This window comes from Salmo trutta, chromosome 4 (genome assembly GCF_901001165.1).
Source record: "Salmo trutta chromosome 4, fSalTru1.1, whole genome shotgun sequence".
Classification (NCBI taxonomy): Eukaryota; Metazoa; Chordata; class Actinopteri; order Salmoniformes; family Salmonidae; genus Salmo; species Salmo trutta.
This window is the reverse complement of record NC_042960.1, coordinates 53,053,464-53,065,497: the sequence shown is the minus strand read 5'-3', so window position 1 is coordinate 53,065,497 and position 12,034 is coordinate 53,053,464. Positions and strand designations below refer to the sequence as shown.

The window sequence follows — 12,034 nt, the reverse complement described above, 5'->3', positions numbered from 1 at the left end:
CAGTTGTGGGAAAGTCAATGGAAAACCCTCACATACCTTCAGAAGTTAGGGTTGAGGTTAGGGTTAAGGGTTAGGGTTGAGCTGTGTTTTGGACAAAACGCCAAGTTTAGGGTCAAGGGTTAGGGTTAAGCTGGGATGTGGACATGAAGCTAGGGTTAGTGTCACACCCTGATCTGTTTCACCTATTTTCGTGCTTGTCTCTACCCCCCTCCAGGTGTCGCCCATTCCCCATTATCCCCTGTGTATTTATGCCTGTGTTCTCTGTTTGTCTGTTGCAAGTTCGTTTTGTTCATAAAACCTACCAGAGTTTGTTTCCCTGCTCCTGCCTGTTTCTTACTCCTGTTTTCTAGTCCTTCCCGGTTTTGACCGTTCTGCCTGCCCTGAGCCTGATGCTGCCTGTCGTTTTGTACCTTACCCCACCGTTCTGGATTATTGACCCCTGCCTGCCCTGACCCTGAGACTGCCTGCCGTTCTGGACCCTTTACACCCTCTCTGGATTATTGACCCCTGCCTGCCCTGACCCTGAGACTGAGACTGCCAGCCGTTCTGGACCCTTTACACCCTCTCTGGATTATTGACCCCTGCCTGCATTGACCTGTCGTTTGCCTGCCCCTGTTGTTGTAATAAACTCTTATTACTTTGACACTGTCTGCATCTGGGTCTTACCTAAACGTGATAGTTAGGGTTATAGGAATAGGGTTGAGGGTTGACCAGTGATGTGGGCTAGGGTTAGGGTTAGGGCTAAGTTTAGGATTACTGCTGTGAGTACAGTGTAACACATTGAATCAATAAGTAATTACAATACTTGTTCAACTGTAATTGCACAAGTAGCTAGACAGTAATAAGGGAATTGTAATGTAAAGTGGTACCATTTAAAGTTAGATAATTATTTTTTGTATTTTATTGTGAAAACACAATTAGTAACAAGATGAAGACAGAAATAAATTGTTTATCTCACATTAATTGTCTCTCATTCACGGTGTGTGTATGTATGACCATGAGATGCAAAAGTAACGATACAAAGCCCTGTGCCTAATGACTATCCTCTATCAGCTGTACTATACTGACTCCTTGCGGAAACCTTTATAACTGCAGTTTTGATAATACTTTATGTATTTTTTCCCATGGTGCCAGCTTGAGAAATGTGCTTTGCATAATAATAGGGTGTTATGTGACTCTACAAAAAACAGCAGTGATCAAATCAATTTTCACTAAATGTCAATAATGTGGTCATCAAAATTTCCAATAAATCATTTGAAAACATGATTGTGGAAATTGTTAACCACAATACTGTCAGTTAGGATGAGCATATCTACTCCGATTGCAGAGCACTCTCTTCTGAGTGTGCCAGAGCACAAAATAACTGATGAATTTATGAACGCTCAACACCCGTTGAATATGGCCGGTGTCAATAAACGTCGGCAAAAAAACGTCATTAAATTGTTGCCAGCAGCACAGTTACAGTCACCAACGCTCTGAAAAACATGAAAACTGCCGAACCAGCTCTGCTAGGGCAAGTAAAATGGTCAGAGTGAGCTGTTCTCTCATTTGTGTCTGGAAGTAACTAGATAAATTTAGCCAGTTAGCTTGGGTGCTTGACTGCGGTTGTGAGGTCAGAACGCTCGGATCAACCCTACTCCTCGGCCAGAGCGTCCAGTGTGCGCTCTAAACACTCTGCATTTACGAACTGACAATTTACAAACGACCAGAACTCACTCTGAGCGGACTCTGGCACTCCAGAGTGAATTTACGAACACACCCAATATTTCCACGATAAATGCCCAAGTGACGTACTTAGCATGTTAAAATCTGTGGGACAGTCTTTTTTATGAAACCAGCGAAATCGGTATGTTCATATTTGTTCTTTGAGTTTGCGATGGGCATTCCACACTCTACCAGAGTAAGATCGATGGGACATTGTATTGCCAACAAGTATGGGTAAGTCCTGAGGTTGTTTTATGGTCATAAGACTTCCTTGGACTGAAATATAAGGTATCCTTCACTTCTGTCATTCAGGTGTTTTTAGAGACACGCCGTACTTAATTTGTACATCGGGAGGTGCCGGAACAAATAGTGAGCGCGAGAGGGGGGTGACCTGGGGAGCTCTGAGGTACCGGAAAATCGCCATTATAGTAAAGTATTGCATGCACATCATCACATTTACGTAGTGGTCTAGACTAGAGCAGTAGAGTAGAGGCGCTTGCATTATTTTTTTGAGGCCTAGGGTCCGAGAAAAATGTGGCCTTTTAGAAACGCATTTCATGCAATTCTATGTAATTTTACATGACTAGAGACTTTAGCAGAATCTTTTTTAATACCGCACAAATGATTGAAATGTCAGGCTAATTTGACACTGACAAACTGAGAATGTGAGATCATTAAAAATGACCTCGTCTTGAATCCATATGTAGCCTAGGCCTAGGTGTGTGGAAGAGACACATATTGTACAATATGAGGAAGAAATTAAAGTCCTAAAAAGCTTCCAGTTTCACTGACTCAACCAATGATGAGCAACTCACTCACCAGCCATCGTTTAAGTTTGTAAAAACAATGCTATTCACTCAATAGGCCTATTTGGAAGGTATACAATATTTTTGCAGCCTACAGACAGATAAGTATTTTTGTTTCAGCAGGAGCCATTTACTTTACAACCTGTAGTATCGCACGATTGTGTTAAAAATATTGCAAAAGGCCTGTTTTAGCTGCATGCTGTTCACTGACAGATTTGCCACGCGTTCCCGAAAGTAGGCAATGCCTTGTTATTGGGCTGCACACCATCCACAGCTAGGCTATTTAAACAACAACAACAAAAGCGATTGATCCTCTGTGGCTAAATTATAGGCCTACTCCTGGTGTAGTATTCTGAATTATTTCATTTATTTCTGAACAGACGGCAGTAATTCTATAACTTTGGCAAATGTATTTCAATTTGTCAGGGGTGCTGAAGCGCCACCAGCACCCTATGATTCTATAAGGAAACAAATGATGAAGTACAACTCAGGAGAGATGGTAGTTGCAGGCTCATGTCTACCAGAGCAGAGATGGGGAAAGAGATCATAGAAAGTGAATCTCATTCTGGTTCTGTGAGAGATAGGCTACAGGCACGCTTCTCGTTCACGCCACAGAAACTGCCACGAGTTGGTATCTAGGCTACAATTTTGAGCAAATCATAACCCAGGGCTGGCCCAACCCGAAAACATTGTTAGAATATCGGGCACAGGCGGAAAATCTATGTTTTTTATAGGGAGCAGGACAATTACAGAGGAGACAACTCAAATGAACTCTGATGCTTTTATTCGACTGTTTACATTGCAAACAGTGAACATGATGTTTCATGCCACGAGAGGTACCGGATGCTGGCAAATAGGTTCCCAGAACGAAACAGTCCAAAACTGAGAGGTGCTGGATCCTGTTCGGCTCAAATTAAGCAACAAAAACATCAAGTTACAAAGTAAAACTCATAGACTAGATGGAACACAGTAAATGTTATTCCGAGACACTCAAATTAGGGTGATATGTTACGCTTGGTAACCTCACAGACAATTTGACCTAATTAGCAAATTTTCAACTACTTACTACTTTTTAGCTACATTGTAACTACTTAGCATGTTAGCTAATCCTTCCCATAACCTTAACCCTTTTAGCTAACCCTAACCCTTTAACCTAACTCCTAAGCTTAACCCTAAAGTCTAACCCCTATCCCTAACGACTAGCCTAGATAACGTTAGCCAGCTAGCTAACATTAGATACCTAGCACCTAGCAGAATCCGTAACATATCATATGTTTAGCAAATTCATAACATATAGTACATTTTGCAAATTCGTAACATATAGTACGTTTTGCAAATTCGGAACATATAATGCAAATTGTAATTTGTGACCTATAAGAGGATAACATACGAAATGGGAGATGGACATCCACAAATTAATACATACCATACAAAATGTAACATATTATACTAAATGGAGTGTCTCGGATTTACATACAGAATAATACGAAATGCTCTGAGACCAGGTTTACATGGCTGGCACTTTACTCCGTAGTGTAAACATTCTTCATTGCTAAAGCATATGGCTCTGTACACTTTATGTATTCTATATTCTTCCTTATTCTCCTGTACTTATGTATATAACCTTTTACCCAATGCTGCTAATGCTCATCATGTTTGCACTGTTACTGTACACTTATGACCATATAATAATGCACCTACATACTGATATTCTATGAGAGAGAGAGAGAGAGAGAGACGCCCATGTTGGTGTGTGTGTTTATGTATGTGGGGCGGGGGAATTATTTTTCTGGTCTTAATGCCTTGACAAAAAACACGCAAATCTGCTAGTGGGATGTCTCAACTTCCTGATGTCTTTCGGAAGGTGGCGTCGATTAGATTAGTGCATTCAGAAAGTATTCAGACCCCTTGACTTTTTTCACATTTTGTTACGTTACAGCCTTATTCTAAAATTAATGAAAGTTTTTTTCCCTCATCAATCTATACACAATACCCCATAATGACAAAGCGAAAACAGGTTTTTGAAATATTATATTTACGTACAGTACCAGTCAAAAGTTTGGACACACCTACTCATTCCAGGGTTTTTCTTTATTTGTACTATTTTCTACATTGTAGAATAATAGTGAAGACATCAAAACTATGAATCAACACATATGGAATCATGTAGTAACCAAAAAAGTGGTTAACAAATCAAAATATATTTTATATTTGAGATTCTCTAAAGTAGCCACCCTTTGCCTTGATGACAGCTTTGCAAATTCTTGGCATTCTCTCAACCAACGTCATGAGGTAGTCACCTGGAATGCATTTGAATTAACAGGTGTGCCGTGTTAAAAGTTAATTTGTGGAATTTCTTTCCTTTTTAATGCATTTGAGCCAATCAGTTGTGTTGTGACAAGGTAGGGTGGTATACAGAAGATAGCCCTATTTGGTAAAAGACCAAGTCCATATTATGGCAAGAACAGCTCAAATAAGCAAAGAGAAACGACACTCCATCATTAGTTTAAGACATGAAGGTCAGTCAATCTGGACAATTTCAAGAACTTTGAAAGTTTCCTGAAGTGCAGTCACAAAAACCATCAAGCGCTATAATGAAACTGGCTCTCATGAGGACTGCCACAGGAAAGGAAGAACCTCTGCTGCAGTGGACAAGTTCATTAGAGTTAACTGCACCTCAGATTGTAGCCCAAATAAATTCACAGAGTTCAAGTAACAGACACATCCCAACATCAACTGTTCAAAGGATATTCTGTGAATCAGGCCTTCTTGGTCGAATTGCTCCAAAGAAACCACTACTAAAGAACGCCAAAAAGAAGAAGAGACTTGCTTGGGCCAAGAAACATGAACAATGGACATTAGACAGATGGAAATCTGTCCTTTGGTCTGATGAGTCCAAATTTGAGATTTTTGGTTCCAACTGCCGTGTCTTCGTGAGACGCAGAGTAGGTGAACGGATGATCTCTGCATGTGTGGTTCCCACCGTGAAGCAAGGAGGAGAAGGTGTGATGTTGTGGAGGGTGCTGTGCTGGTGACACTGTCAGTGATTTATTTAGAATTCAAGGCACACTTAACCAGCATGGCTCCACAACATTCTGCAGCGATACGCCATCCCATCTGGTTTTTGCTTAGTGGGACTATCATTTGTTTTTCAACAGGACAATGACCCAACACACCTCCAGGCTGTGTAAAGGCTATTAGACCAAGAAGGACAGTGATGGAGTAATACATCAGATGACCTGGCCTCCACAATCACCTGACCTCAACCAAATTGAGATGGTTTGGGATGAGTTGGACCGCAGAGTGATGGAAAAGCAGCCAACAAGGGCTCAGCATATGTGGGAACTCATTCAAGACTGTTGGAAAAGCATTCCAGGTGAAGCTGGTTAAGAGAATGTCAAGAGTGTGCAAAGCTGTCATCAAGGCAAAGGGTGGCTACTTTGAAGAATATCAAATATAAAATATATTTTGATTTGTTTGCTACATGATTCCATATGTGTTATTTCATAGTTTTGATGTCTTCACTATTATTCCACAATGTAGAAAATACTAAAAATAAAGAAAGCTTGGCACACCTGTATTTGGGGAGTTCCTCTCAAGCTCTGTCAGGTTGGATAGGGAGCGTTGCTGCACAGCTATTTTCAGGTCTCTCCAGAGATGTTCGTTAAGGTTCTGGCTGAGCCACTCAAGGACATTCAGAGACTTGACCCGAAGCATTGTCTTGGCTGTGTGCTTACGGTTGTTGTCCTGTTTGAAGGTGAACCTTCGCCCCAGTCTGAGGTCCTGAGCACTCTGGAGCAGGTTTTCATCAAGGATCTCTCTGTACTATGCTCTGTTAATCTTTTCTTCGATCCTGAGTGGTCTCCCATACTCTGCCGCTGAAAAACATCCCCACAGCATGATGCTGCCACCCCCATGCTTCACGGTAGGGATGGTGCCAGGTTTCCTCTAGATGTGACGCTTGGACTTCAGGCCAAAAACGTAAATCTTGGCCTCCTGAGTGGCGCAGTGGTCTAAGGCTGGCGGAGTCACTACAGGTCAGGTTCAATCCCAGTTTGTGTTGCAGCCAACTGTGACCTGGAGACCCATGAGGCAGTGCAGTGTTGTCCGGCTTATGGGAAGGTTAGGCCTGGCCGGGATGTTGTTGTCCCGTTGTACACGGTCGCCAGTAGTACGGCGTTTCCTCCAACACATTGGTGTGGCTGGCTTTTGTGTTAAGTGAGCAGGGTGTCAAGAAGCAGTGCGGCTTGGTGGGGTTGTGATTTTCGGAGGACGCATGGCTCTCGACCTTCGCCTCTTCCGAGTCCGTATGGGAATTGCAGTGATGAAATAAGACTGTAAGTGGGCTGTCATGTGCCTTTTACTGTTCATATTGTGAAAATGTATATTCTGCCTGTTGCATGGATTGTAAAACGTGTGCTGCTATACTTTACATTTCAATTTGCTGTTATACAGTGGTGGAAAAAATATACTTAAGTATTAAGAGTAAATGGAATTGCTAAAATGTACTTAAGTATCAAAAGTAAAAGTGAAAGTTTAAACCATTTCAAATTCCTTATTTTAAGCAAACCAGACTGCACAATTTCCTTTTTTTTCTTTTTATTGACAGATAGCACTCAGACATAATTTACAAATGAAGCATTAGTGAGTCCGCCAGATCAGAGGCAGTAGGGATGACCAGGAATGTTCACTTGATAAGTGTGTGAATGGGACCATTTTCCTGTCAAAATAGAACGAGGATTTTTGGGTGTCAGGGAAAATGTATGGAGTAAAAAGTACATTATTTTCTTTAGGAAAGTTAGTGAAGTAAAAGTTGTCGAAATGTAAATAGTAAAGTGAAGTACAGATCTCCGAAAAAGCTACTTAACTAGTACTTTCAAGTATTTTAACTTAAGTACTTTACACCACTGCTGTTATACTTTGGTTCTATATATATATCACAAATAATACAACGTTACTGTTATAAAACAAGAAATCTAATGATTCAGTGTTTTGCATATATGGCATATATTTGGTGTACCAATATCAAACTGATATCTACTAACTTGCCTGTATTATCATTGATGATTTAGCCTATTGATAACATGTCAAATGTCACATAGAAATCCAAAGTTGCAATTTTTTATAAAATAAGGTTCTACCGAGATTTGAACTCGGATCGCTGGATTCAAAGTCCAGAGTGCTAACCATTACACCATAGAACCGTGCTGCGCATGACGAGCGGAATTATAAAATATAAAGATGATCTATCGTTTAAATGTTAATATTGAGTAATTGTAGAAATATTTTTAGTAGGATTGTATTCGCTTAACCCAATATTACAGTTCCTATTTAGCAGTGTCTAGTAGCCGGCAAATCATTCCCCTACGTTTCAATGCAATTGCAATGCCACAAATGAACGGGAGGCGGCAACCTGTGCTTATCATCGCAAACAGATTTCCTTTCAAAGAAAGCCCATGTGGTGTCCAAGATGAGAAACAGAATGATTTGGAAGCTTTGGCAAATGGTACTACCAAAGATTTGTTTAGTTATCTTGGGTTAGTTATCTAACGCAAATTATCTATCACAGCCTTTCGTTTTCAATGGGAGCAAATGAATCATAGTGGGCAGAACAAGCAAGGAGGTGGGCAGAGCCAAGCACGAGCTAGCGAGATCCTATTGGCGTGTTCTAGCATGTAGGTAATTTGCATATTTCATTAAGGACACCTAATGCGCGTGTGCAATAACTAAATTCGCCCTTGGACTCCTAAACAACTTTTACAAACTTTGGCAAAGGTTAAAGCCTCATCTGCATTGTTTACCCCAATGGGCTAATCATTAGCTAGGTCACAGACTCTAAATAGGATGTTGTTGCTTGTTTAATGTTTTTAAATAAAAGCTCCCATTGGCACTAATACAATCATGTGATTTTTACGGTGTTAATAAATACAGTGAAATTGTGTGAATTTTACAGTTAATAGGCTATAGCAGCCAGATCGTTCATGACTGACTTCGAAATATTGTCATGCCAGACACTCATAATCTAAAACGCTGCCAATTGCGCAAAAAAATGGATTTGAGAAATATATAGTATAGCATAAAAAACCTGCTACCCTGCGCTTTTCAATAAATATCAGCAACACTTGTCTTTTCCCTAAATTGTATTTAGGAATGTTGGCAGTGACTGGACTTATTCAAGCATTTCTTTCCACGCAGCAATCAGCTGTGTGTGAGGAGTTGCACACTCTTGCCACCCGACAGCTGATATATTAAGCTCATAAATAAATTACATAGCTCATTATTAACAGCTTCGGGAATTAATATTTTCTTAAACATTATTTTATTTTATTTTTTACAATTAGGCCTATACAGACTACAGAATCGCATTACTACAATATTCATTTGTATTTATTCCTGTAGGCCTAGCGTATTTAACCAAAAAGTGATTTGTTTAAATAATGTTCATGTCTTGACAAACAAGCAGCTCCATAGTATAGGCCTACATAAACCTTTCTTTGCTAATAATGACATCGCTGTGTCTAGTATGAAAAAAATACAGAAAAGTAGGTAGTTATTTTCAGTGGTGTAAAGTACCTAAGTAAAAATACTTTAAAGTACTACTTAAGTAGTTTTTTTTATATCTGTACTTTACTTTACTATTCATATTTTTGCCAACTTTTACTTTTCGTTCATACGTTCCTAAAGAAAATAATATACTTTTTACTCCATACATTTTCCTTGACACCCAAAAGTACTCGTTACATTTTGACAGAAAAATTGTCCGATTCACACCCTTATCAAGAGAACATCCCTCATCATCCCAACTGCCTCTGATCTGGTGGACTCACTAAACACAAATGCATGTTTGTAAATTGTCTGAGTGTTAGTGTGCCCCTCGCGATCCGTCAATAAACATTTTTTTTGAATTGCGCGGTCTGGTTTGCTTAAAATAAGGAATTTGAAATGGTTTATACTTTTACTTTTACTTTTGATACTTAAGTACATTTTAGCAATTCCATTTACTTGTAATACTTAAGTATATTTAAAACCAAATACTTTTAGACTTTTACTCAAGTAGTATTTTACTTGGTGACTTTCACTTTTACTTGAGTCATTTTCTATTAAGGTATCTGTACTTTTACTCAAGTATGACAATTTTTCCACCACTGGTTATTTTTAATGCGCATGCTGATGTTCAACACTAAACTGATGAGCTTTCCGCCTCCGCTGAGATAGGTCTGGCGCAAGGATCCAGGACGTATAGGCGGGGCTCACTCGAGATGGAGCTGATTTGGCATTCTTACCTCTGCTTGGTTGATAACAAGTGTGAAGCGTCAGAGGTCGGGAAGATTGTGAAGCATTAAATACAAATATCATTTTTACATTTTTATTTTTTGAAAATAGCCTACTGGCCCAAGCTGGCCATATGAAAGTTTAATTTACTGGCCCTGTGTGCTCGGAAGATGTTGCAGGGCCAGAGGGCATCCCTGAATGTTGAGCCCATGATTAACATACAGTAGGGAATAGCCTATGTGGTGGGACTGCCCATGAGCAGGTTTTTCTAGATGTGAGAAAAGAACAGGTCCCACTCTACTGTATGTAATGAATGACAGGGCAGTGAGAAAAAGTTGTAATTTGCAAGTCAATGTTAGGCCAACATCTCTTCCTCCTGCAGAGTGTGTTTGAATTCAAAATGAATTGCTAATGCCAAGATACTGGACTGTTTCAAATACATAGGCTATATCCGTTATATTGATCATACAGAGAACAAGAGAATATTGCCATCAATTTTTTATTTTATTTTGTACTTTATTGAGCCTATATTAAACTAGGCAAGTCAGTTAAGAACAAATTCTTACTTACAATGACGGCCTATAGCCTACAGTAGGCTTATGTCAGATATTGACAATGACATCTTCAATGATCCCCCCCAAAAATTCATAGTCATATTGCATAAACATTGTTAAGCTAAGGGAATTGTATTTTTATGGTGACACATGGTTTATTCCAAAGAGATGTGTAGGTAGTTTTGGTTGAGCAATGTCTGCTGTTGTTGTTCGCATCCACAAGAGCAATGAACAAGTATATGAAAAAAGACAACATTTTATCACTCCTAAATACTGGTAGGCCTATATGAGACTGTATGCAACTAACTGATCGATTGGGATGGGGTGTATTGTTTCAGTTTCTAGTGTAGTATGGACATATAGCCTCATATTGCATCAGGAATGTGAGGGACTGTTGAGTGGGCGGGGAATGCAACATGAAAGGAGAGCAGTGGAATCCTGAGTTCACAGATACACATGCCTGTGGGTGTTAATGTGCCTGAGTCTGTGTCAGGAGTGTGTGTGTGTGTGTGTGTGTGTGTGTGTGTGTGTGTGTGTGTGTGTGTGTGTGTGTGTGTGTGTGTGTATATATTTTGGGTTTATTTCTGAGTGCATGAAAGTATGTCTCTGTATGTGTGTGTGTCTGTGTGTGGCTGCTGATGTGGGTCATTAACCCTTCTTTTCCCCCAGGGGCCAGGAGGAAAGAGAGGAGGGAGGATGGAGGGATGGAGTGGGGGATGGAGGGAATGGGAGAGGGAGGCGGGTTCCCAGGAGAAGAGAGACCTATAAATCACTGTGCTGTCTCTATGCTGACACCAGGCTTGTCTGCTGGGGGGAGGGGCACTCACAACAACACTGGAGCCTTGTCTCTCTGTCACTCACCCCCATGCTGGGCAGGAGCCATCCCCAGCATGGGGGTGCAGGGAGTGGGGGGCATTTGGGGGTACCAAGCCCCCCATCGGTTCAATATGATACCTCATTCTATCACTTGTTTTCATTTGAAATGGATGTACTGAAACAGCTTAGTTCTATGTTAAAACGTGATGTGAAATGGATGAATTTACTAACTCTTTTGACTCATCAGATATGCTGCTGTTACTGTTTATTATATATCATGTTGCCTAGTCACTTTATTCCTACCTATATGTACATACAATATCTACCTCAATTACCGACTAGCCTGTACCCCTGCACATTGACTCGGTACTGGTGCCCCATGTATATAGCCAAATGATTGTTACTCATTGTGTATTTATTCCTCATGTTATTATTTTTTATATATTTTTCTCTCTGCATTGTTGGGAAGGGCCCTTAAGGAAGCATTTCACTGTTCAAATCAAATCAAATTTCATTTGTCACATGCTCCGAATACAACAGGTGTAGATAGACCTTACAGTGAAATGCTTACTTACAAGCCCTTAACCAACAATGCAGTTTTAAGAAAAAAGAATTGTTAAGAAAGTATTTACTAAATAAACTGAAGTAAACTGAAGTAAAGTATGGCTTGCCGTGCGGTAGCAGAGAGAACAGTCTATGACTTGGGTGGCTGGAGCCTTTGGCAATTTTTAGGGACTTCCTCTGACACCGCCTGGAATAGATGTCCTGGATGGAAGAAAGCTTAGCCCCAGTGATGTACTGGGCCGTCCACACTACCCTCTGTAGTGCCTTGCGGTCAGAGGCCAAGCAGTTGTCATACCAGGCAGGGACGCAACCAGTCAG

General features: G+C 40.4%; 1 non-coding gene across 1 annotated transcript; it reads right to left on the bottom strand.

Annotated features, from left to right (window-relative positions):
* Positions 1-7,642: 7,642 nt before the first annotated feature.
* Positions 7,643-7,714, bottom strand: trnaq-uug (transfer RNA glutamine (anticodon UUG)). Its single transcript has one exon. It is a non-coding gene; the product is annotated as a tRNA-Gln (tRNA).
* Positions 7,715-12,034: the final 4,320 nt, after the last annotated feature.